Raw genomic sequence first — 27,758 nt, forward strand, 5'->3', positions numbered from 1 at the left:
ATTACAATCTCAATAAATAAAGTTACAAAATAATAACAAGGAAGTCGCGCACGGGTGGCGGGAAGACACAGGACGAGAAATAAGAAATGGATAAATGTTGGTACATAATGAAATGTGAAAATGTGAATTTACGAATATAATGTATATGTATCATTATGTAAAGATTTCATATATGTATTGCAACATTAAAAATAAATAAATAGAAGAAAAAAAGTTTTTTTTAAAAAAAGTTACCACCTGGGCAGTAGGCTTGGCATGCACATAGACTGAGCACATGCAAAATTGACATGGAATGAAAGCCGAAAACTGCCCTGCCAGGCATTTTCTTTTACTGATCCTCCACCCCACCCCAAAAATTGGGGTCTCAGGCTAAAAGAAGGCAAACCACAGGACTAGAGAAGCCAGTGTTTGCAGCGGAGAATCTTTGAGAGAGGCACAGGAAGGGTTAAGCACCCTTTCTTCCCACTTGGCACTTCTTTTCGTGTCCCCACCCATGGGGATCAGGGAGGAACTTGATCAAGTTTGCATTTAATGGCAAACCTACCAAATCTGTACTTCCTGAAAGAATACTTGGCCTGACATGCAGCCGTTGCTTGAAATTCCCCTGCTGAGAATTTTGAAATGCGGTTCTCCAACCAGGTAACGTGTACAATAATAAATACAGCTGGGTAAAGTGACCCTTGAAATTGGTATATTAATGAAAATGACATGTGAATATTCACTACATATAGGGAAACGGCTCTGGGTAAATGTGGGCATCAGGGCAAAATTGCATAGGAGAAATGTGGGCCAAAATGTGGGCCAAAACAAACAAGATGAACTTTAACAGGGAGAAATGTAAAGTATTGCACTTGGGCAAAAAAAATGAGAGGCACAAATACAAGATGGGTGACACCTGGCTTGAGAGCAGTACATGTGAAAAGGATCTAGGAGTCTTGGTTGACCACAAACTTGACATGAGCCAACAGTGTGACGCGGCAGCTAAGAAAGCCAATGCAATTCTGGGCCTCATCAATAGGAGTATAGCATCTAGATCAAGGGAAGTAATAGTGCCACTGTATTCTGCTCTGGTCAGACCTCACCTGGAGTACTGTGTCCAGTTCTGGGCACCACAGTTCAAGAAGGACAGTGACAAACTGGAACGTGTCCAGAGGAGGGCAACCAAAATGGTCAAAGGCCTGGAAACGATGCCTTATAAGGAACGGCTAAGGGAGCTGGGCATGTTGAGCCTGGAGAAGAGGAGGTTAAGGGGTGATATGATAGCCATGTTCAAATATATAAAAGGATGTCACATAGAGGAGGGAGAAAGGTTGTTTTCTGCTGCTCCAGAGAAGCGGACACGGAGCAATGGATCCAAACTACAAGAAAGAAGATTCCACCTAAACATTAGGAAGAACTTCCTGACAGTAAGAGCTGTTCGACAGTGGAATTTGCTGCCAAGGAGTGTGGTGGAGTCTCCTTCTTTGGAGGTCTTTAAGCAGAGGCTTGACAACCATATGTCAGGAGTGCTCTGATGGTGTTTCCTGCTTGGCAGGGGGTTGGACTCGATGGCCCTTGTGGTCTCTTCCAACTCTATGATTCTATGATTCTATGAAATTCGCTTCGAATTTCAAACGAATTTTCATGATGACTTTAAAAATTAAAGTCACAAACCAATGCGGAGAAAGTGGAGAACTGAACTTGAGAATGGAACAATTAAAAAATGCAGAAAACCAAAATTTCCCCATCTTCTCCCTCTTCCATCACCCACCAACCTTCTCATTACTTCAGCAAGCCCAAGCTTGGGAGCACACATCATCTAAAAGCATAGTTTCCTTCTGAAACCTTATTTTCACGGTTTCTTAGTTTTGTTTATAAAGGCCAGAGCTGTAAATGTGTTGCAGAGAGTCTGGGGCCAGGCCAAAAACTTCGAAAAGCCGCCAAACTCGGAGAGCTCCTCATTAGCAACACTTTGGTGAAGGAACGAAGTTTCATAAAGGAAGCCAAACGGCTTGGAGGTGAGAGAGAGAGAGAGAGAGAGAGAGAGAGAAACATGTTGAAAGTGACTCAGCTGCTGACAAATTGCATTGATGAGCTCTTGTATACAGCAGGGGATGAAAGAATTAACAAGCTTTGCTCTTCACAGTTTCTGGCTCTGCAGTGCCCTTGAATTAGTCTCGAGATACACCCCCAGTCAGGGGGCTGATGCTGGAATTACACCAGGTATGTGCTGGTAGGCACACTATGGCTTTGCCTCACTGCTGTTGGTGCTGCTCTGATGGCCAGGAGTCCAAAATAGGATTATGTTGCGGGTGTGACTAGGAAGGAGCAGAGAGGTGCCAAATCCTATGCAGCCTGGCAATACTCCTGTGGTCTAAACCACTGAGCCTCTTGGGCTTGCCGATTGGAAGGTTGGCGATTCGAATCCCCATGATGGAGTGAGCTCCCGTTGCTCTGTCCCAGCTCCTGCCAATCTAGCAGTTCAAAAGCATGTTCAAAAGCAAGTAGATAAATAGGTGCTGCTGCAGCAGGAAGGTAAACGGCGTTTCCATGTGCTCTGGTTTCCATCACGGTGTTTCATTGCGCCAGAAGTGGTTTAGTCCTGCTGGCCACATGACCCGGAAAGCTGTCTGTGGACAAACACTGGCTCCCTCAGCCTGAAAGTGAGATGAGCACCGCAACCTCATAGTCACCTTTGACAGGATTTAGTCATCCAGGGATCCTTTACCTTTACCTTACCTTTACTCCCTATTTGTTTGTTTGAGCCAGTGTGGTGTAGTGGTTAAGAGTGGTAGACTCGTAATCTGGGAAACCGGGTTCGCTTCCCCGCTCCTCCACATGCAGCTGCTGGGTGACCTTGAGCCAGTCACACTTCTTTGAAGTCTCTCAGCCTCACTCACCTCACAGAGTGTTTGTTGTGGGAGAGGAAGGGAAAGGAGATTGTTAGCCACTTTGAGACTCCTTCAGGTAGTGATCCAAATCCAAACTCTTATTGTGTCAGTCCCTGCCTCTCAGCCCAACCTACCTCACAGGGTTGCTGTGAGGATTAAATGAGGGAGAGGAGAACCATTTACACCACCTCACGCTCGTTGGAGAAGTGAAACACAAATGTAGTGAAATAAATAATTGACAAATTAAAGAGATAACATCATAAAAACGAAGGAAGGAAAGTTAGCGTTCTGCAGTTTCATAAATCCTGCAAGTTTAGGGATCTGCACACATCCATGTTTGACCTTTTAGAAGGTAATGGGCATGGATTGGTCAGCTAGCCTTTGGAGTAGTAGATGTCCCGTCTAGGTACACAGAAAGTGACAGCGTGAAGGAGCCCTTTATTTCTTCTTTTTTGGTGTTTCATTTTCACTGTCCCCTCTAGGTGGCAGTGTATTTTCAGTATATATGTTTGGAAGAAGCATGGTTACCATATTGATGCTAGGTTAGCACCAAATGAATCCCAAAGTTTTGACCTTTGGGTCAAAACTAGCAATTTCAATGGGGTAGAAACTTCCCCCACAAAAATGCTCCAGGGAGATAGTAGTCTGTACATCACTGTTGCTGCCCGCCAGGCCTCCGTCTAGCTAGTGATCCAACCAGTTCCAGCTGCCATCATGGCCTCTATACCACTTGTTTCAGGTTTCCTGCCCCATGGGAGGAGAAAACCAGTTACTCTGAGTGACAGGAGGGGAGGGTCCTCTTGTGCTTTCAGGTTTCCTACAGGCAACTAGATGACCGATGTGAGAACAGGATGCTGGACCAAGTGGGCCGTTGGCCTGATCCAGCAGACTCTTACTATGTTCTCATGAAACCCAAAGCCTGGGTTTTTCCACACTCATTTGTCCCTAAAAGCTCTAGTTCTCATCTGTTCTCTCCCTCTCTTTCCAATTGGCTGACAGGGGAGAAAGGTAAAGGTGTAAAACACAGGTGGCGCTCTGGTCTAAACCACTGAGCCTCTTGGGCTTGCCGGTCGGAAGGTCGGCAGTTCGAATGCCCGTGATGGAGTGAGCTCCTGTTGCTCTGTCCCAGCTCCTGCCAACCTAGCAGTTCAAAAGCACACCAGTGCAAGTAGATAAATAGGTACCACTGTGGCGGCCAGGTAAATGGTGTTTCTGTGCGCTCTGGTTCCTGTCCTGGTGTTCCATTGCACCAGAAGCGGTTTAGCCATACTGGCCACATGACCCAGAAAGCTGTCTGTGGACAAATGCCAGCTCCCTCGGCCTGAAAGCGAGATGAGCGCCACAACTCCATAGTCGCCTTTGACTGGAATTAACCATCCAGGAGTCCTTTACATTTTTTCTTTTTCTTTTTTAAGGGAGGAAGAAGTGAGCAAAGTCCTTGACTGCTATTTGCTCAGCACCGTTTCCCTTCTCCAACCCTTTGCTACTACTGCTTCTGCTTCCTTTCTAGCCTGGCTGGTAATGCTTAAAGGACTTGTTGGTTGTCCTGTAATGAACGGGATAGCTTTTAGTCACTAGCCTGCCAATGAGGATTGGCTGTCTGATGGTGTCACTGAGGGCAAATGAGCCTGATCTTTGGGCCAGAGGGAATACTGCCAGGGTGAGTCACACAGTGAGGATGCTCTGCTGGAAGAGGATTCCACAACAACATGGCATTGCCACACTGAATACCCAACTTTTGTTGGGAGACCAGTTGAGCCTCTTTAATATGGGGGATAGCCGTGCTCCTCTGGATGATCTCAGTGATGGAACTGGGAGAGAAAGACTCAGGCAGTCCTCAAGATATCCTGGACCCATGTTCAGGACTTTGTATATCAACACAAGAGCCTTGAACCTGTCCCAGTAGCAAATGGGAAGCCAGTATAGATGTCTTAGGACACGGGTGGCACTGTGGGTTAAACCACAGAGCCTAGGACTTGCCGATCAGAAGGTCGGCAGTTCGAATCCCCGCGACGGGGTGAGCTCCCATTGCTCGGTCCCTGCTCCTGCCCACCTAGCAGTTCAAAAGCACGTCAAAGTGCAAGTAGATAAATAGGTACTGCTCCAGCGGGAAGGTAAATGGCATTTCCGTGCGCTGCTCTGGTTCACCAGAAGCAGCTTAGTCATGCTGGCCACATGACCTGGAAGCTGTACGCCGGCTCCCTCGGCCAATAAAGCGAGATGTGCACCGCAACCCCAGAGTTGGCCACGACTGGACCTAATGGTCAGGGGTCCCTTTACCTTTATAGATGTCTTAGCAGATGGGTTACCTACTGTTGGCCATCTGCCTTCATCAGCACTAGCAGATTGCTCTTCCTCACACCTTTTCCACCTTTGCAGCATCCTTTTTGAGATGAGGAAGCCAGAACTGTGCAGAGTATCCCTGGTGCAGCTTTGCTGGAGATTTCTATAAAGACATCACGATTCCGGCAGTTTCATTTCCAATCCCTTTCCTAATAATCTGTGGCATGGAATTAGCTTTTCTCACCAACTCTGCACATTGAGCTGACATTTTCATCCAGGTAACTACCATGACCCCAACATACACATCTTTCCTGGTTAGTCACTGCCAGTTCAGATCTCACTGAATGATATTAGAAGATGTTTTACTCAAACGTGTGTTTATACATAGAGAGTGAGTCACATTTGTCATTTTGTTGACCCTTTGCAGTTTGGTAACATTCTTTCGGAGCTCTTTGCAGCCCGCTTGGGTTTTTATTGTCCTGAATAATTTAGTGTCCACTGTAAACTCTACCACAAACTCACCCCGACTCAAGGTCATCTATGACTGTCAAATTGCAACAATCCCAAGAGGATTTCCAGTAGAGACTCTTGGGATATCCTATGGCTTATTTCTCTCTGTTGTGCTACCGATCCTTTAGCAACCTGGTAGGGACGTGGATGGTGCTGTGGTCTAAACCACTGAGCCTCTTGGGCTTGCCAATCAGAAGGTCGCGGTTCAAGTCCTGGCGATGGGGTGAGCTCCCGTTGCTCTGCCCCAGCTTCTGCCAACCTAGCAGTTTGAAAGCACGCCAGTGCAAGTAGATAAATAGGTACCACTGTGGCGGGAAGGTAAATGGCATTTCCATGCACTCTGGTTTCCATCATGGTGTTCCTTTGCACCAGAAGTGGCTTAGTCATGCTGGCCATATGACCCGGAAAGCTCTCCGTGGACAAACACCGGCTCCCTTGGCCTAAAAAGTGAGATGAGCGCCACAACCTCATAGTCGCCTTTGACTGGACTTAACCGTCCAGGGGTCCTTTACCTTTACATTAGAAACCTGGCGATCTGTGAAAGGAATAGGAGTCTCCTAACAACTCTCAGAACTCTTAACCAACTACATTTCCCAGGATTGTTTTGTGGAGAAGTCATGACTGTTTAAAGTGATATGATAGTGTTATGAATGTATTCAACAGATAGGCTCCCAATGTCTACTGTAAGACAAATTCATGGAGGATAAGACTATCTGTGACCAGTAGCCCTGATGGCTATGCCCTCCTTCCACCACTGGAGGCAGCAATGCTTCTGAATACCAGTTGCTGGGCCACAGGAAGCGAGAGTGCTCTTGTGCTTAGATCCTGTATATTCAATAAACACACAAGACATAACCGGCTGTACGTTTGAAAAAATAATATATACTATTCATTGTATTGAATTGTAGATTTCAACAGAAGTAGCTCATAAAGTTCAACAAAAAAAGTAGAAGATCCAGTGGATCAGTTCATTCTCTAATCAGTTTATGCATCAAGGTCCATATACGTGAAAGTGTCTATTCCACCTGTCTGTTCATAGAGTCCAACAATCCACACGAAAGGTTGTTGCAGTTAAACAGAATCTGATATTTGATTACATTTTTGTATGAGTTGCATTAATGTTTATATGTATAACATCTGAGTATTGCTTAAGGTGGTTTTACTTCTGCTGTGCCATATGGGTCACTTTAAGAAAGACATTTTGTATCTGTTGATTGCCAACACCTGTTACTCGAATCAATATTGTGCTTGTCCATATAACTCTACTCTGTAAATGTTGCTGCTTACAGCAGCTACTACTAGGCTATAAGATCCACTGTCCTGTGATATCATATTTGGTATGTATGGTTGTTGATGGTTTCTATATTATTTTTGCTGTAAAAATGTGTGAGATTACAATATTGTATTTATTTGCATTACCTACCGATGAAGCCTAGGACGGCGAAACAAGGCTAGTATTCCGGAAATCCTTGTCTTAGACTCTGTGAAAGGATTCTGTGGAACTGCAACAACCTTTTGTGTGGATTGTGTATATTATTTTTTCAAACGTACAGCCGGTTACGTCTTGTGTGTTTATTGAATGTTTCACGTAACCAGAGGTTTGTTGTTGTTTTGGATCCTCTTTGGGCTTCCCACAGAAATCTGGTTCACCACTGAGAACGGGATGCTGGACTAGAAGGATCATTGGCTTGATCCAGCAGAATCTTCTTACGTTCTTAAGGATGAGGAACTGTAGCCCTCCCAGTGGTGGCTGGTGGTCCCTGGTTCTGCTTTCATGGCCAAAGAGGTCATGTAGGCAGGGCCAAAGGGTTGTAGTTTTCTGCACATCCTTCTCCCTTGCGGTGTGTTGGAAGCAGCCCATAAGGCAGCAGACAATGTGGTCGCTCTCATAAAGGCAAGCACATCCCTGCTGAGAAGTAATAGGAGGCGATGCAAGACGTCCATTCAGCAGTGCTGCTCTAACAATTCTGTGATATAATAAGGAAACATCGCAAAGTGAGCAATTTGCTGCTATTGAGGTTATCATGCCAAACAAATGCCACTTTAGTCAGCTTATCTTCCCTGCAGAACTAAGACTGCAAACAGTCATAACCCACAGATGCCTAGCCATGAAGCTCACTCTGTAATCTTGACCAAGTCACTGTCTCTCATCCTAACCTCTCACATGTCCCCACCAACTATGCACAGCAAGAGAACTACCATGCAATATAATCCTCTGGATAGTTGCTCTAAGGTAAGCAACACTGCTTTAGATGGGGCTTACTCCCATGCAAGCACACATACAATAGTGGCCTTCCTGTATTAATCTGCGCACTGAGACAGCCAGTTCAACTTATTGTTACTCAGAGTAGCTTCCTTAAAATTAATGCAGAAAGCTAAGTTAGGTTCATTAATTTCAATGGGTCTGCTGTGATTAAAACTTAGCTGGACCCCATCCCAAAGGAGCAATCCTATGCACAGGAAGCTGGCATAAAGCAAGCCAATGTAAATTAAGCTAACATAAATTTACATCAGATCCAAATTGCACTCAGCATGGAACTATGGGTCTAAACCTGGCAGAGGCTCAGCCAAGTTTGGCCCAGACAACTGAGTGAGCTGGAATGAGCAAGTTACACCTTTGGCCGAGTAGACACTGGGAACTTAATGTGACAGGCACAAGGGCACTTTTCCCTCTCATACCGTTGGGCCCACTCTCACTTACGGTAGATAAAATTGCCCCTACCTCACTGAACAACCCTTTACCCAAAGGTTTCTTTTCCTTTCCTCTAAAAATTCTAGCCCAGAGTATCCTGCAGGGAACCTTTGTGAGGGGATAACTAGGAAGTTGGAGTCTCAGACAGGTTTTATTTAAATAAACAATGAAGATTTATTTGAGGCAAGATAGCTTATAACACAAATGGATTAAACTTAGGTTACTTCAGGAATACAGTGCAATTTCACTTTAATTCGTCCTCTGTTGTTTTTGTGTTATAGGTTTGGTTCCTTTATATGGTGATACTTTCATTTATCCATCCACTTTAACAATCCTGCTCCTGAGGTACTTTAATTAACATACCAAAGGGCTCTCCACACCCCCTCCTTTCACTGGGTCTGGAAGTTTCTTCTTTTCCTTAGAAGAATCTCTCCTCTCCAGACTAGATTTGAGTCCCAAGTAGGCTGTTCCTCTCCAGCTCCTCCTTCTACTGGCTAAACCTCTGCCTCCTATTAAAATTCCGGTCTATTCCTCCTACACGACACCATACTCTGTCTTTCACAATGCGCTCAGAGCAGAAGTTGTTTTTCCAGAACCAACTCTTTCTCCCACTCACTCTTTATACCTCATCCTGATTCCTATCCTGTCTCCCAACCTCTCCAACCTCAATTCTAACCCTCTCAACTCCCACAACTCCCTTAACAACCTCTATCTTCAAAACCTCTCCTTTCAAACTCTCCCTCCTAGAACCAAGGCCAATCAGAGGCTGCTCTTCGATAGCCACTTGTTGATCCAACTGGTCCAGCAAAACCAACATTTTCGTCACACTTAACTCTGGTTGAGAGCTGGAGATCCATGGCTTCCTAAACCATGTATCCCGGCCAATCTTGCCATAGCATTGCCCCCTTAGTAACTTGATGCAAATTCATCCATTGCAATGAAGGCCAGCTTCCAAATAAATTTCGTTGTCCCCGAGAGGGGGCAATGACAATAAAGATATTATTATTATTATTATTATATTCATTTCAGTAATCTTAGCAGTATAACATTATGCATTCATTACAAGCTAGACACCATCAATCACAATAACCCAACACAACGCTGACTGATACTTTTTTATCAATTATTTAAATACATACTGTGGAGTCATAGGTATCACGATGTCTGCTCAGAGTTTGGCAGCTTCACGGGATTGCTAAAAGACATGCTTATTTCATTGTCCATTTGTCTCCATTTTACTTCAGGATGGGAGGTTATAACTGGGATATAAACTCAGGGAACAAAATGATCTCCGTGGGATCCAGAGGGTGGCAACACGAGAACGGGCCTTTTCTGTGGCGGCTCCCCATTTGTGGAATGCTCTCCTCAGGGAGGTTTGCCTGGTGCCTTCATTACATATTTTAAGGCATCAGGTGAAAATGTTCCTCTTCAAGCAGGCCTTTTCCTGATTAGTATTCTACAGGGATATTTTAGCTGTAAACAAAACAAGTTATTGTTTAGCTGTTTTGTTTTACTTACAGTGGTACCTCGGGTTACAGACACTTTAGGTTACAGATGCTTCAGGTAACAGACTCCTCTAACCCACAAATAGTACCCCAGGTTAAGAACTTTGCTTCAGGATGAGAACAGAAATTGTGCTCCGGTGGCGCGGCGGCAGCGGGAGACCCCATTAGCTAAAGTGGTATCTCAGCTTAAGAACAGTTTCAGGTTAAGAATGGACCTCCAGAACGAATTAAGTTCTTAACCCGAGGTACCACTGTATTTACTTGTTTTTATTCTGTATTTTATTCTGTGAACCTCCCTGAGAGCTTATGGTGAAGGGCAGTATATAAATTTAAATAAATTAAATCTTTTAAGGGGAATATACTATGGTGATTGCTATTAACTGGTGTTAGGATGTTAGTCTTCTATGAAATTGTGTACATGCTTTTCACTCACACATAGTTTGGATTTTCTTTTTTATTTATAAAAGACTCCAATGATTTTAAACTGAAAATAAGACATGTATATGAAACAATAGACTTGAGTGGGCATGTCTATTTTCTTTCTTCCCTTTTGCCAAGCAATTCCTGTTAAATACTTCTATAGCAACCAGCTTCAAATATGATTACTCCTACATAAAGATTTTAAATGAAATCCTGAATGTCTTTTTTTAAAAAAATTATATTGTATTATATATATAGTCATAAGATTACAAGGTGGGATCTAGACACACATGAAAAACGCTGTGAAAATGCTTTTTTAAAAAACATTTTGAAAAATATATTGAATTTGCCATAGCTTACCATTGCCATCTAGAGTCACATTTGTATAATGCACTTTGTTGTTGTTTAGTCGTGTCCGACTCTTTGTGACCCCATGGACCAGAGCACGCCAGGCACTCCTGTCTTCCACTGCCTCCCGCAGTTTGGTCAATCTCATGCTGGTAGCTTCGAGAACACTGTCCAACCATCTCGTCCTCTGTCGTCCCCTTCTCCTTGTGCCCTCAATCTTTCCCAACATCAGGGTCTTTTCCAGGGAGTCTTCTCATCTCATGAGGTGGCCGAAGTATTGGAGCCTCAGTTTCAGGATCTGTCCTTCCAGTGAGCACTCAGGGCTGATTTCCTTCAGAATGGAGAGGTTTGATCTTCTTTCAGTCCATGCACCATAATTCAAAAGCATCAATTCTTCGGCAATCGACCTTCTTTATGGTCCAGCTCTCACTTCCATACATCACTACTGGGAAATGCACTTTACAGCACACTTAAAACGTTTTATTTGCAGCTGTATAGCTAAGTCCCAAGTCTGTTCTCACACCCTCTTCCTCACTAGAGAATCCTCACCCCAAAAAAAACCTCTTCTGAGGATTAGTGGGCCTTCAGGAAAGGTCTGGGTTGTGCTGTGGGAAGCTGCAAAAACCAGGCAAAAAGATATTTTGGAAGTAGAACAACATTCATGTGGAGCGGGGGTTGAAATCATGATTTGCCGTTTGAAAACATGTTTTGGTCTAATGTCTGACTGCAGCTATTCCCCCAGAATATTCCACACTGAAAATCTCAGTTAAAGCAAATGCATAATTACAGATGATGGACTTGTACCTGGAGGAAAGGAATTTAAAACCTTCATGCTTCTCTCAAACCTAAAGAGACACACACACTTTCCATAAACCTATGGTTGGACACTCTGAGAATAGGTTGTTTTGGTCTTTTGGTCTGATCCAGCAGCCAGGCTCTTTTTACGACATCCTTCCCCCCAAATGGGATTAAAGACATAGATGGAGACTTGTGATGAGTTTTTCATTTGGCTTGGCTTTTGGGGGCTAGTCAGGGAAAAGTTATCATGAAGCCTTGATGCCCTGCTCTTCTTTGTTTTCCCTTTGCTGTGGCCACGTGTTTGTGTGACCCTGGTAGCATCTAATGGCACGTAGGTTCTTATCCCACTTCTCAAACCATGTCAGGCTATTTCAGAGAAGAGGTCAGGCCAAAATGGCTATTTAGTAGAGGAACAATTTTATTGTAAAATAACAGTCTCTAGAACAACAGCATGACTCACTGCCTCAGTTGCACACAGAGCCACCAACAGTTGAAATAACAATAATAATATTTAGTACTAATTTTGTTATTGATACCCTTCCCATCTGGCTGGGTTGCTCCAGCCACTCTGGGCGACTTCCAACACATATAAAAACATAATAAAATGTCAAACATTTATAACTTCCCAATATAGTGTAACAGTTAACTCTGTATCACACATGACATTTCTGTCTTCTGCTACCAGAAATGTTCCTTTTTATCCAGAATGAAAGCAGAAAGCAGAAAGCTATTCTCTCCTGTCCTTACATTGACTTGGCAGGGAGGGAATTTTGGAGAGGGAAAATGGCACCCAACAGCAACAAGAAGGATGGAGACCGCTACTAGTAAGGTAAAGGTACCCCTGACCATTAGGTCCAGTCGCGGCTGACTCTGGGGTTGCGGTGCTCATCTCGCTTTACTGGCCGAGGGAGCCAGCGTACAGCTTCCGGGTCATGTGGCCAGCAGGACTAAGCCGCTTCTGGCGAACCAGAGCAGCGCATGGAAACGCCGTTTGCCTTCCCACCGGAGCGGTACCTATTTATATACTTGCACTTTGACATGCTTTCGAACTGCTAGGTTGGCAGGAGCAGGGACCAGCAACGGGAGCTCACCCTTTCGCGGGGATTCAAACTGCTGACCTTCTGATCGGCAAGTCCTAGGCTCTGTGGTTTAACCCACAGCACCACCTGCGTCCCTAATAGTAAGGGAGAGAGACATTTCACCCCTCTTCACATCCTCTCACCCTTGCCACCCACCCCCTTGCAAAAGGTTCAAGGAGTCATTTTGGCTCAGTTCTGCTGGAAGCACCTCTATTCTTACACAAAGAACCATTCCTTGATCTGCTCCCCCAATGCCCACGGCTGATAGACTGTTTTCTCTCTCTTCTGCTGCTATATGCTATATTCCTTTATTTGCAACAGCCTGTCCTGCACTAGATTCTGAAGCAGGTGTGTTAGTAAACTGATAATAACAGTTTCCTTTATTTATGTATTGAAAGGAACAAAACAAAGCCAAACAAAACAGAAGGCCTAAAATAAGGATGTTCAGACTTACGATGGATCAGCTCATAAACACAGCAGAGATGTCGGAGCTCAGAATGCATTCTGCAGTTCTTAGCATTCTGAGAAGCAATTACACGGGGCTTGGGAGAGAGGCAATTGGCTGGCATTTTGAGTTCAGAAGAGAAGCAAGAAGGAATTAAACCAGGCGCAGCCTGGATTTGGCCAGCTACTTAGAAGCCAAAGGGGCTCTGCGCTAGAAAAATGTAATTGTTTTATGTGATCACTTATCACAGTGCTAAGGGTTGGCCAACATGGGAAATGTCAGAGGCTGTGCTCTACATGGTGTCTTCATGCTCATGCAGGAACATTTGCAAGCATGCACTCGAGAGACAAACTATGTTAAGTTGTGGGTGAACATATCAGACGGCACAGCGATTCTTCAGTCAGCTCTTGTTTATTCACAGGCCAGAACAGAACTGAACTGAAGGGTTCAGCCAACCTGCTTATATAGAGCTCAACTACAAAGCAACAGTAACAACTTTCTGTAACTATGCAATCACTGAGTGTCCCTTTCAGTTCCTTATTTGCATATGTGGACCTGAGTGAAAACTATCTACAGTATCCCCCTGCTGGCCCAGGGCAAGAACTTCAGTACATAACAAACTATACCTGCTCCGTAGTCAAGAGATTTAGCTGCTCGCGAGTACGTGGAGAGCAGGGTGATTTCCCGAAGACTAATCGAGAAGCAAAATAATAATGAAGGGCAGTGGACAGGGGCAGAGGAAGGGGTGTGTGGCGGGTGCGGGCTGCCCTGGGTGTCACCACTAAGGGGGTGGGTGACAAAATGCCGGGCGGCACTCACTGCAGGGCCTACAGCGCGCCCAAGCCACGCATCTCTCCTGGAAGAGCCATGGTGGCTTGGGCACACGCAGGCTCTGTGCTGACCAAAGGGTCCACCCACTGCCCCCTCCCAGCTGTAGGGCGACTGAGTGGGAGGAGGGAGGGAGATTCTGGAGGCCCCACAGTGTGCCCCGCCCTCGCCCTGCCGCTATGGGCAGCTCGTCATGCCTCTGGATGTGCCGCCCCAGACGCACGAGTGGCTTCCTCCGCCACTGGCAGTGGATTATGGATAGGTATCTGAAATGCATTGAAGCTCTAGCTCAGGAGTAGGGAAGTAGATCTGGCTGGTGATCTGGATCCTTATCTTTCCCACCTCCCGTGGGCCAACTCTGACATCATTGATGTGTGCCCATCATTGGCAGGTGACGTGCTTTCCTGTGCCCTTGTGATTTGAAACCGAACCACTATGGGACCACCTCTCCTGGTATGCCCCGCAGAGGACCTTAAGGTGCATGAATAACCATAGCTTAGAGGTCCCGGGCCCAAAGGAAGTCAGACTATCCTCCATCAGGGCCAGGGCCTTTTCAGTGATGGCTCTGACCTGGTGGAATGCTTTGTCCCATGAGATTAGGGCCCTTCAGGATTTAACCTCCTTCCGCCGGGCCTGTAAGGCAGAGCAATTCTGCCTGGCCTTTAATTTGAATTCAGCCTGATCTTTTATTTCCCTTCTCTTCCTTCCCTCTCCCCTTTTATGAAGATCACCTGCTCTGAGACCCCACAGCTAATTCTCCCCTGGCCTCCTCGCTGGCCCAAGTAGCATCAATTCAGCCAGCTAGCCATGGGGATTATCTAATAGATTTTTGAATTTAATTGTTATTCATGTTTTTATACTGTATTTTATGCTGCTTTTGTAATTAAGTGTTTTAAAGTGTTTTAAATTTGTTGTTAGCCGCCCTGAGCCTGGTTTTTGAACTGGGAAGGGCAGGGTATAAATAAATAAATTATTATTATTATTATTATTATTATTATTATTATTATTATTATCACTGCAGGCAAAGGGACAGTGCTTTGCAAACACTGAGGATCAGCAGATCAATGAAGAAGAAGAAGAAGAAGAAGAAGAAGAAGAAGAAGAGGAGGAGGAGGAGGAGGAGGAGGAGGAGGAGGAGGAGGAGGAGGAGGAGGAGGAGTTTGGATTTGATATCCCGCCTTTCACTCCCTTTAAGGAGTCTCAAAGCGGCTAACATTCTCCTTTCCTTTCCTTCCCCACAACAAAGACTCTGTGAGGTGAGTGGGGCTGAGAGACTTCAAAGAAGTGTGACTAGCCCAAGGTCACCCAGCAGCTGCAGGTGCAGGAGCGGAGACGCGAACCCGGTTCCCCAGATTATGAGACTACCGCTCTTAACCACTACACCACACTGACTTCCAAAGCCCTGCACCTCCTCAGATGCAGTGGAGATTTTGTTATGGGATTGGCTGCTCAAGGGAGTTCTCCATAGGGAACTCACTAGTGGAGCTGAGGGGGCTGTCAGTGCCAATCAGCTGATGAACAGAACAGTGGTCCCCGCTCCCCCAGCAGCACTAGAGATTTCCCAGAGGGGAACTCCCTGGGGCAGCCAATCCCAGAGGGGCTTGCTGTCAGGGTCAATCAGCTGATGGATGCTGACAGTGGGCCCCCTCAGCTGTACTGGAGAGTTCGCAATGGGCCCACCATCATTCAAGGCAACTGTTTTCTTTCTTTCTAGAAATATGTGGTTAAAAAGAAGAAGTCATCATTGTTTGCTACTCCACTGGGATCTTCTTTTGCTTTTGTTTCTTCCAGTGGCAAGACCTTTTGTCCGCAATATTAAAGATGAAAGCCGTGGATGTCAAGATTTGATTAAAGACCCTTCTGTGCAGCAGGAAAGGCCTCTACAGACTCCTCAAACGAAGAAAATAAATACTACTCGATCCAGTGCCAAGTGGAAAACTTTGTCACCCTTTCATGTTTGGGGTCAATGCGAAGACATGGCTGATGGAACTGAGAATCATAAAATTTCTGCAGTCAACAAAAGGTTTATTGGGTCGCATAACAACAACTTTTACTCAGAGTAGATCAATTGAAATGAATGAGCATGACTAACATAAGTGCATTAGTTTCAATAGGTTTACTTTGTGTAAACAGGAGTTGAACATAGCCCATTGTATTTCTCTTGATTGATGGATAATGCCTAGGATGCTGTGAATATTTAGCAGGTTCAGGTGCAATTGTCATCCTTCATTGTCTTTAGCCTGCAGCCTCTCTGAGGTATCGCCCACATCTTAGGGAACATAGAAAGCTGCCTTATATGGAGTCAGACTTAGTCCATTCAGCTTAATAATGTCTACACTGCCTGGCAGCAGCTCTCCAGGCCTTTTCTCCAGCCTTATCTGGAACTAGAGACTGAACATGTTGGATTTAATCAGCCTTTCACACCTCCAGCCAGCAGAGGGCAGGCTTGAGACTAACAGATAGTCAAGGAACAAATACAGTTTGTGGTTTCCTGCCAATATCCACCTCTTCCTCTCTCTCATTTGCATGAAGCAGCCATGATAAACTAGCTTCGACCATGCAGGCTTAGAAACAGAAGTCATCCTTTTAAATGTGAAAGTAAAGAACTTTTTCTTTCTGGAAATGTAAAGAAAAGGAAGGAATTTCTATTACATGTGGTGGGAATGTAAAAAAGTGAAAAACGTCTGGGAAATGATATATAATGAGATGAAAAAGATGTTGAAATATACATTTATTTAGAAACCAGAAGCATTTTTACTTGGCATTTTAGGAGATGATATTAATAGAGAGGATTGCAAGTTGTTTTTATATGCAATGACGGCAGCAAGAATATTATTGGCACAAAAATGGAAGAATTAGACAAATTAACAGGAAGGGTCTGAAACCTGGGGGACCAGAGATTCTTAGAAGAATGGAGTAAATATACGAACTATTTGAAAAGTAATTGCAATGAACAGATTACGCTTAGTAGGACTGCAAGAAGTTTTGTAAGGAGGATTATTTGAAATATTGCAAGAAAGACTATGAGGAATTTTTTTAGTTAATGACAATTAAGTATAATAGGGAAATTAAGAAATGCAGAATAAGTGATAAAGAACGAAGAATCATCAGAGGTGTTGATAGAAGTCTAAAACATTGTATAAGATAAGAAGTTATGTTATATGATTGTTAGAAATGATATGTTTTTAAAAAACCATATATATAACTTTTTCTTTCTCTGCCAAGGGCATTTCTCTGTGCTAGGGAGTTTGGCAGGAAACCACAAAGGGTATTTCCACCTGTTAGTCCCAAACCTGCCCTCTACTGGCTGGAGGCATCATTGCATGCAAAGCAGATGATCTGTTATTGAGCTACAATCCTTCTGCTCTGCTTCTGAGAAGTTGTGTGGATTGGTCCCTGAGGGAGGGCAGAGAGTGATGAAAAGGCTGCCCCACTCAAGTAGCAGAGTCCACAGAGGCCATCTTGTTCACAGGTCCACCATAAACTCAAAGCAAATCAGAGAGAACAAGTTTTCTAACAACTCCAGCTCAACTTTTGGCTGTTCTTTATCTCTATTTAAAGATTCCATAGATTACCAAGCAAAGCTAATAATATACCATAACCGCCCTTGCACATATTTTTTGCCATCAAAACATCTGCTGCCGCCGCCACTTTCAAAGAGTAGATTTTGCATTTCTTTTTTATCTCCGATTGGAAAATGAGATTGTCTCATGCCTCTGTCGACGGAGTTCATTTGTCTGCAATCAACAAAAGTGTGTCGGTGACTCATTCTAAAAACAGCACGCCACATTGCCATTCACTTGACATGTCCTAATCACAGGACCCACGACCAACAAAATCATCACCGCCGCCACCCTGATGCCTTTGAAGGAAAGACTGATGATACAGTCTCTGTATTTATAGCTCTGAGCATTTCTTAATGTATTACACCTCCCAAGCAGCTGCATGGCGTAGAGAAGAGCCTATATTTTTTCCTTGTGACCTTGACCGGCCTGATCCTGGCAAGCAAGTGGTCAGGGCCTTTGACAAAAAAAGGAAGTCAATGTTTCTTAATGACTGCAGATGTTTCCCGAATGACCAGTTGATCGGCAGGAAAGGGGTACAGAGATCAGTACTCATGACATGACCCTGCGTTAAGAAAAGCAACAATGATGAGAGAAAAAGAGTGAGCTTTTATTAGCTAAACATGGAGCGAGGAGGGGACAACTGCAAGGTTGGAGGGGCTCTGGGCCACTCGCTCAGTTTTTCTCTCTCTCTTCTTATTCCACTCAAACCTCTCCTGTTCTTCAAAACTGCCATTTTCTTCTAAGTCAGGGTGGTCCAGCTCTGCTTACCAAATGGGCAGCAAGGGTACTTTGACACGGAATTAGCAGGTCTCTTCTTCTTCTTCTTCTTCTTCTTCTTCTTCTTCTTCTTCTTCTTCTTCTTAAATTTTATTTATACCCTGCCCTCCCCAAAGCTCAGGGTGGCTAACACTGCATCAAATGTTGCTGAGGGACACTGAAAAAGAACTTGAGCCTAGGACTTGCCGATCAGAAGGTCAGCAGTTTGAATCCCCGCAACGGGGTGAGCTCCCGTTGTTCAGTCCATGCTCCAGCTAACCTAGCAGTTTGAAAGCACATCAAAGTGCAAGTAGATAAATAGGTACCACTCCAGCATGACCCGGAAGCTGTACGCCGGCTCCTTCAGCCAATAAAGCAAGATGAGCGCCGCAACCCCAGAGTCCGCCACAACTGGACCTAATGGTCAGGGGTCCCTTTACCTTTACTTGAGTTATTGAGCTTTTTCTAGGGGAAAAGACCAGAGTTTTTGAGCTCTTTTTGGGAAGGATTGATCTATTGTCAGAAATGCTTGTATGAAATTGCCGAACACTTCTTCCTTCCTCCACTCATCAGCCAACACAGGGAATAAAAGCAGCAGAGGGACATAGCACAGGGGGTGGGGCGAGTTGTGATCACTCAGGAGAAACATCGCAATCTCTTTATAGTCTCCTGCGATCAACCTGGAACACACCGGCGATCGACCTGCAGATCACGGTCAGCTGGTTGGACATTGCTGTTCTAAAGCAACCCTTATGATCTTATGCTTTTTCTATAACTGCATGGCCAGATAACCTTTATGTTTGATCCCTGATCGATAATAACTGGCCTTTCAGCATGAACAGCTAATAAATTTTATTTTCAATCAAAGGTTTTTGTCACCAATTTATACATTTGTCTGCACATTTGGCTCACTGTGATGGGGAATTAGCAGCCTTGTTTTAATTAAAAGGAACCTAATGAGACAGTAATCAATTTATGCTGTGAGTGAGCCCTCTTGATCAATCGGAGCATTTGCTGTATATCCAATTATTCCCCGATAATCTGATGGTTTAGTCAATAACCAACTCAGAGATTATTCATCAACAGCATAAATGCAGAACTTCCAGGGTCAGCCTCGGACATTGGTTCACATCCAAGCAAATGTGTGGCTAACATTTTCACTTCTACAGGAATAAGATGGGGCTGTTCCTCTCTGGGGCTTGTGGATTTTTGGCGCAAGGAGCAGGTGTAAGCTGAAAGTGACCTTGTCACAAACAGGATTGTGAAAGTCAAGCTGTGCGTACACCCCCTGTGTTGCGCATCATCACACAGTCCAGCAAATGGTGCGACACCATTTTGACACCTTGAGTTGCCTGGAAGCTGAGTGCAAGGAACATATGCTTTCAAATCGGAAAATTCGTCCCCAGGGTACGGACCTGTCAAGGAGATTTCCTACTGCAAAGCCCGAAGCACTATCTCAGAGTGAAAAGTTGCATAACTACACCAAATGACCAGGTTCCAAAAAGTTAAGTTAGTTAAGAGTTAAGGTAAGTGTTAAATTGGGACGTGGGTGGCGCTGTGGTTAAACCACAGAGCCTAGAACATGCCGATCAGAAGGTCGGCAGTTCGAATCCCTGCAATGGGTTGAGCTCCCATTGCTCGGTCCCAGCTCCTGCCAACCTATCAGTTCAAAAGCACCTCAATGTGCAAGTAGATAAATAGGTACCGCTCCGGTGGTAACGTAAACGGCATTTCCGCGTGCTGCTCTGGTTCGCCAGAAGCTGCTTAGTCATGCTGGCCACATGACCCGGAAGCTGTACGCCGGCTCCATCGGCCAATAAAGCGAGATGAGCGCCGCAACCCCAGAGTCGGCGACGACTGGACCTTATGGTCAGGGGTCCCTTTACCTTTACTAAGTGTTAAATTAGATACACCTGAGCCCCTCTGAAATCAATGGCCATAAGGCCAGCCTACATGTTAGGGCGACTACTGTGATCTTTCTCCCCCAACACACACACACATTCCCTCTACCAAGGAAAAGTACCCAAGGATGCTTGAATATTCAGGTTCAGGCACACCCGAGCCATCCCCATCACTTCAGCTATTGAGGAAAGTCCTGAACACAGGAACGTGGGAATCTGCCTTACACTGGGACTGAATGGATCTTATATCCATTCAGCTTAGTGTTGTCTGCGCTGACTGGCAGGAGCTCTACGGGGTTTCAGGCAGGAGACATTCCCAGCCCTACCTGGAGATTCCAGAAACTGAACCTGGGACAGCCTGGGAACCTGTGCAAGATTTGGGGGTCATCTACAGTTCTGCATGCCCCATGCTTAGACAGCGCTTTCTAGGCATGGGTCCAGGCCATTCTGCCTTTGCCCTACTGCTTTCCCTCTGAAAACCTGCTCTTTAGCGCCCAATCGGCGCAAAGGCCAACATGATTGGCATTCGCTCCAATTCAGCACTAAAGATTGGGTTTTCACAGGTGAAAGTCAAGAAGCAAACAGAAGTACAGATTAGCCCTTAGTGTGACTTCCCTGGAGCAGAGGCGGAGCTAGCTGCTCTGGCACCTGGAGTGGCACACATGCTGTGCACCCAGGGCCGGGGCCATGGGGCCGGGGTGAGCATCCCAGGGGGGTGGGGCAAGCCTCCCCGGGGGGCACTGTGGCAAGAGTTCCAGGGGTCAAGCAGAGCGAGTCGCCAATGGGGGGTGGACTGAGCCGCCCATGGCTGGCTGCTTCCTGGGCGGCGGGGGAAGCCCTGCTGCTTTGCCAGCAGCCTTCCTCCCTTCCCTCTTCCTTTTGACAGCTCAGGGGAGGCTCCCCCCCCCCCAGGAAGCAGCCCAGGAGTGGGGGGCAGTGTTGCGCCGCCCGCCCATGACTCCCAAGCCTTCCCCGAGCTGTCAAAACAAAGGGGGAAGGGGGAAGGCCGCCACAAGATGGCACAGTTCCGCCCCTTCCCCCGACGGCTCGGGGTAGGCTTAGGAGTCATGGGTGCACGGCGCGCCGAATGTCACCCCCCCCTCGGTGATGACACCCGGGGTGGACCGCCGCCACCCCCTTCCTCCGCCCCTGCCCTGAAGCTCTGTGGTACCTGTGGCGTGTAGTAGCTGACAGGGATGTCACCATCAAGAAAGACTCGATATTAGCTGAAATAGTGATTAATACTAATAATAATAATAATAATAATAATAATAATAATAATAATTTATTTATACCCCGCCCATCTGGCTGGGCTTCCAAAAAAATATTAAAATACTGTAATACATCACACATTAAAAGCTTCCCTAAACAGGGCTGCCTTCAGATGTCTTCTAAAAGTCTGGTAGTTGTTGTTCTCTTTGACATCTGGTGGGAGGGCGTTCCACAGGGTGGGTGCCACTACCGAGAAGGCCCTCTGCCTGGTTCCCTGTAACTTGGCTTCTCGCAGTGAGGGAACCGCCAGAAGGCCCTCAGAGCTGGACCTCAGTGTCCGGGCAGAACGATGGGGATGGAGACGCTCCTTCAGATATACTGGACCAAGGCCGTTTAGGGCTTTAAAGGTCAGCACCAACACTTTGAATTGTGCTCGGAAACGTACTGGGAGCCAATGTAGGTCTTTCAAGACTGGTGTCTTGAAATGTAGGTCTTTCAAGACTGGTGTCTTGATTAAGGATTATGAGACCAATTCATTGTGGATAGGGCTGTCCCTGGCAGGACAAGATAGGCAGACCATTGACCTGCTCCACCAAGCTCTTCCTGTGTTCTTAAGGAATACAGGGATCTGCCATTTACCGAGTCAGATCATCGGTCTGCCTAGCTCATTATTGTCTACGCTGACTAGAACTGCTTATCCAGGGTCTCAGACAGGGGTCTCTCCAGCACTACCTGAAGATGCCAGTGATTGAACCCAGGACATTCTGCATGCAAAAGATGTTCTTTGCCAAGCTACCAATGAAAAACAGCTTCGGCCAACCCTCTGTCGGACAAAGTTCTGCCTTCAAAAACAACTGGGAACCCAGCGCTATGTTCTTTTCGGTTTGTGCATGAATTTTGTAGGTCTCTGCTGGAGATTCCATCGACGTGGTAAGTGCAAAGTCAATCCCAGCTGTGTGAGAAATGTAAGACAAAAATTGTATATAAAAGAAAGAATTGATGTGTGATATTTCCTTTATTGTTATCGATCACATCTGACCAACCTCATCTTGGAAATGCAATATTGTGTGCCAGTGGTGTGGCATCAGATTCAGGCATGACTTGCGCTAAAGCCTTTTTTCAACTTGGCACTGTGGTCTAAACCACAGAGCCTAGGGCTTGTCAATCGGAAGGTCAGCGTTTGAATCCCTGCGATGGGGTGAGCTCCCGTTGCTCAGTCCCTGCTCCTGCCAACCAAGCAGGTCGAAAGCATGTCAAAGTGCAAGTAGATAAATAGGTACTGCTCCGGCGGGAAGGTAAACGGCGTTTCCGTGCACTGCTCTGGTTCACCAGAAGCTGCTTAGTCATGCTGGCCACATGACCCGGAAGCTGTACGCTGGCTCCCTCGGCCAATAAAGCGAGATGAGTGCCGCAAACACAGAGTCATCCATGACTGGACCTAAAGGTCAGGGGTCCCTTTACATTCATTTATTCATTCATACATACATACATAGATACATACCCCGCCCATCTGGCTGGGTTTCCCCAGCCACTCTGGGTGGCTTCCAGCAAAATATTAAAATACAGTAATTCATCAAATATTAAAAGCTTCCCTAAACAGGGCTGCCTTCAGATGTCTACTAAAAGTCAGATAGTTGTTTATTTCCTTGACATCTGATCAGAGGGCGCCACTACCGAGAAGGCCCTCTGCCTGGTTCCCTGTAGCTTCACATCTCACAGTGAGGGAACCGCCAGAAGGCCCTCAGAGCTGGACCTCAGTGTCCAGGTAGAATGATGGGGGTGGAGATGCTCCTTCAGGTATACTGGCTGAGGCCGTTTGGGGCTTTAAAGGTCAGCACCAACACTTTGAATTGTGCTCACAAACGTTCTGGGAGCCAATGTAGGTCTTTCAGTACCGGTGTTATGTGGTCTCAGCGGCTATGCCCGACAGTCTAGCTGCCACATTCTAGATTAGTTGCAGTTTCTGGGTCACCTTCAAAGGTAGCCCCACGTAGAGCGCATTGCAATAGTCCAAGTACACAATAGCGACTTAAAATGCAGAGAGGTCATTCCTGCCAGATGAATTTCAAGCCATATTTGAATGGTGTTGTACAGATCAGAGAGGGGTCAGGAATGACTTCACCCACCGTGCACAAACCACCCCATTTTCTACCCTTACCTGCCCCCCGCACAAACACATATACATATACAAGTCAATTTCTATGTCAACTTGGTCTCCATTCTGTATAGAATAGTTTTAGATTAGGGATAGTTGGAGGGCAAGTGTGATGTGTTTATTCTCATGGCCAAAGGAACCCCATTTTTTTATTGTTGCCATCAAGGTCTTCTGTTCAAACAAAGCAAAGTATGTGTAAGAGGTGTGTCCCCAAATTATGAGGCAAATAGGGGTGACGTGGGATGAGATTTCCACATGCCCTAGGCCTAGTCAGATTGTGTCGTTGACAAGGCTTCTCAGCTTCAGTCAGGGACTCCTTAAAGTCATTTCCATGCATATTTACAGCGATTGTCGCTGCATTTTTGAAAAGTGAAACCTGACTAGGGAAACACTCTGCGCTTGAGTGGGAAGAGGATAGGAAGGTGGAAGGGATCTTTCATATTGATGAGCAGGTCTAGGTTTTAACCACAGTGAGTCCCTTGGTGCTTGAATGATTTGGGGACAGGGATGGGGAAGTGAATAATAATAATAATAAATGATTTGCTTTTCATGTGGAACCTTGATGCTTTCCCCACCACCATGCAAGTCAATGGGGGCAGCTCTGCCACAGAGAAAAGGTGGCATCCTCTCAATTCCCTGGTGGAGGCAGAAGCCCACCCTCCCACCAATAACTTTTAGGATAACAGATGCTTCAGGATGAGAACAGAAATCGTGCTCCGGCGGTGCGGCGGCAGCAGGAGGCCCCATTAGCTAAAGTGGTGCTTCAGGTTAAGAACAGTTTCAGGTTAAGTATGGACCTCCGGAACGAATTAAGTACTTAACCTGAGGTACCACTGTATTTCCTGGGGATCCCTGCTTTTTCCTCTGCCAGCATCCTTACACCATTATGATTTTGATTATACCCACCCTGAAAATAGTATAGTCTACTCTTGGCAAGCTTCTCCTCTTCAGAAGGTGTGACCGTACCTGCAGATGGGATCCAATCCAGCAGAAAATAAGCAAGATGTTTTCTTTAAAAAACCAAGGAACACATGAGTGAACTTCAAAGGTGCCCTGCATGAAAACCCTTGGATGTGTCTGTCCACCATTTGGCAGCCTTAATCCACTATTGAGGGGCTCCTGTGCCTGAAAATTTCATCCATTTCTGTAAAAGAAGAGGGAAGCAGCAGCCATTTTTAGGATTAATTGTGAACTAGGAAGAAGAAAACCTATCCATTCTTAAGGAAATCAGCCCTGAGTGCTCACTGGAGGGACAGATCCTGAAGCTGAGGCTCCAATACTTTGGCCACCGCATGAGAAGAGAAGACTCCCTGGAAAAGACCCTGATGTTGGGAAAGATGGAGGGCACAAGGAGAAGGGGACGAAAGAGGACGAGATGGTTGGATAGTGTTTTCGAAGTTGCCAGCATGAGTTTGATCAAACTGTGGGAGGCAGTGGAAGACAGGAGTGCCTGGCGTGCTCTGGTCCATGGGGTCATGAAGAGTTGGACACAACTAGATGACTAAACAACAACAACAACAACAGGAAGACGAAAAGGAATGAGAGGAATCACTTTTAGAACAAATATCGTCCTGTGCCTAGAAAGCACATTTCTGGGTGGTTTTCTGCTCGTCTCCTCCTTGCCCAGGGAAAACCCACTCTTTAGTTCTAAACTGGATCAAACAGCAATCTGCAGAAAACCAGATTACCATTTGCTGCAATTGAGCACTAAAGATTCGTTTCCCCCCGAGCGGAAGCAGTGGGACAAGAGGAAGTGTGGATAAGCCCTAACTTGCCATGTCTCACTCTGATTTATGATGCCTTCAGGAAGAGAGAGGTCAACCCATGGTCTCAATAGAACAGTCACCTGGAGGTTCTGACACACTGGGAGGCAACTTCTTTTTTTTCTTTCCAAAGAGAGCAGCAACTGCCACCCCTTTTGCAACACCCAGAGCCTGCATGAGTCGATTGAGCTAGTAAACCCATAAAAATGTCACATTAGGAGCAGATGCAGCAGCTGTGCAAGCAGAACATCATGCAGCTGTGCTCCAACCCCAGCTGTAAACAAAAGAGTGACCTTCCACTGTGAATGGATAGTTTGCCCCCCCAGATTCCAATGACAGTGGTATTAGCAAGGTAGAGACCAATCTCATGCTCTCAGTCGCTTCACTTCCAGGGATCACCCTGGCTGAGCTGCTCTAAATTGGTACTGAGTTGCCCACTTATCCAGCTTTTATATTGTCTCCATCTTGCTGCCAGCATCTTGGATTTGGAGAACCTAGGTCCACAGCCAGGCAAGGTGAACTGGTAAGGCATCTGTTCCTGGCAAGTGGGAAGCAGAGCCAAGCATTCCTAAACTGGTATGGGAAGGGGGCTGTTAAAAGCAAGGTTGATTGGCTGTAAAAAGCAAGGTTGATTTCTACAGAAGAGAAGAGTATTCATTCTCAGCAGAGCTGAGTATCCATTTTGCATGCAAAAGGTCCCAGATTCCATCCCGGGAAGGTTGGGAAAATGTTCCTTCCCTTTTAAGTTGCAAAGGGATGTGCTCTGCTGAACTCACAGACATGAGGAACGAATGGTAATATCTAATAAATGTATCCTCTCCTAGCACCTATGATTATCCCTACACTGCCTTGGCCAGTAATAAGACAAAAAAAAAGACAGCAACCAAAATCAGCTTAGGGGGGAAATGTAGGTTGGGTGGAATATAGATATATTTCTCTGGGGTGCTACACTGATTTTTTTTTCTAAAGAAGTCCCTGCAGACCACATGTTCACATTTAAATAGGAAGGAGAGTTTTTTAAAAAACACACCAACACACCCAATTTTTATCACCGCTCCTCTTGAGCCTTCAAGCCCTACTATTAAGTGTGAGGAATGATCCAATGAGCCCATTTACCCATAAGTATGCCCCATGGAGTTCAAATGACGCTTGCTTCCCAGTTAAGTTTGTGGGTCAGGACTGCAACCTTTCATGTTATTTATTCACATGCTGCTGCATGCATTGGCACTTTCAAAAAGTATTCCCAAGGTGGTTTGCGGAAGGAACAAACAAATAAAAATGTGCGGCTGCTGTTTTGCTTTGACCAGTAATAAGTCAAAACATGTCCTTTGATCAGGTCCAGACCTCTATAGATGTTTCTGTTGCGGGGTTCCCTTCTGGTTTGAACAAGGGATAAGCCCGTGTGCTGTTCCCTGACACATTGAACTCGGCCTCAGCTCTGCTCCTGAGACATCATCTGGCAGAGAGGAGGCCTTCAGCATTTGGAGAAACCAGCCAGCCACTTATTTCACACTAAATCCTTGAATTTCTTAACACAAAGCATGATGGTAACACAAGTCCTGCTCCAACCGAGCTCCCCTCCCCCACCCCTCACTAAGTTTCAGCTAATTTGATGGCTAGACAGGGTTTTATTTCTCCTTTCTCCTTTATTGGTCCTCTGAATTATGAGTCTTTTTTAATGAACTGAGCTGGCAGGTTCTGCTCCTCTGGCTGGCTACCTAATGATCTGTGGCACCATGGGGATGGTTCCATCCGAAAAGCTATTTGAATCAACAAGCTATGAATCACACAAAGGAAGGCAATTTTCAAGGCTCTGTGTACAAGGGTGAGGCATTTATAGCAGCTGCCAAAATAAAACTGTGGCAATTTTTAAAGAAATAAAAAAATGAGCCAAGCAGCTTCCCTGTCCTGGATTTTCAGGTCCCCACCCCCCACCCCCTAGTTCTCATGTGTGAAGAAATGTGTCACTTCAGGCTGTGGAGTGTGGAGAGTGCTAAAACTTTCCATGGGCAAACTTGCCCTTTCGTGCCTTTGCAGAAAGTTATCCTTTTATTATACTCACAGGGAGCAGTTCTGGGAGTGCAGTGTATACCCAGCTTTCGTTTCCTTTGGAAGAAGTCCATTGAAAGCTAATTGGCATCTTGTAGCACATGTATTTATTTTGAAGGATATCAATTGAACCAGCGCTTTTCTGGGTGGGGGCTCAAAGTGAGTTGCCAGTACTCATAGCTTGATGAAAACGCTGTGGGTGCCAGCATAAAATACCGTATTTTTCGCTCTATAAGACACACCCGACCATAAGACGCTCCTAGATTTTAGAAGAGGAAAACAAGAAACAAGAAAGCAATGCAAAGCCTCTTGAGCGAAGAGGCAAGAGCACTCCTGCTGCGCTCAAGAGGCTTTGCGTGCCTATCTCTGAAGCCAGAAGAGAAAGAGGGATTGGTGCGCAGCGATCCCTCTTGCTCTTCTGGCTTCAGCGAAAGCTGCGCAGCCTGCATTCGCTCCATAAGTTGCACACACATTTCCCCTTACTTTTTAGGAGGGGAAAAGTGTGTCTTATAGAGTGGAAAATACGGTAGCTGCAAAAAAGAGAGAGAGATGATAGTAGTCTGTACTGGTGAGAACTC

The sequence above is a fragment of the Podarcis muralis genome, chromosome 8, assembly GCF_964188315.1.
Source record: "Podarcis muralis chromosome 8, rPodMur119.hap1.1, whole genome shotgun sequence".
Lineage (NCBI taxonomy): Eukaryota > Metazoa > Chordata > Lepidosauria > Squamata > Lacertidae > Podarcis > Podarcis muralis.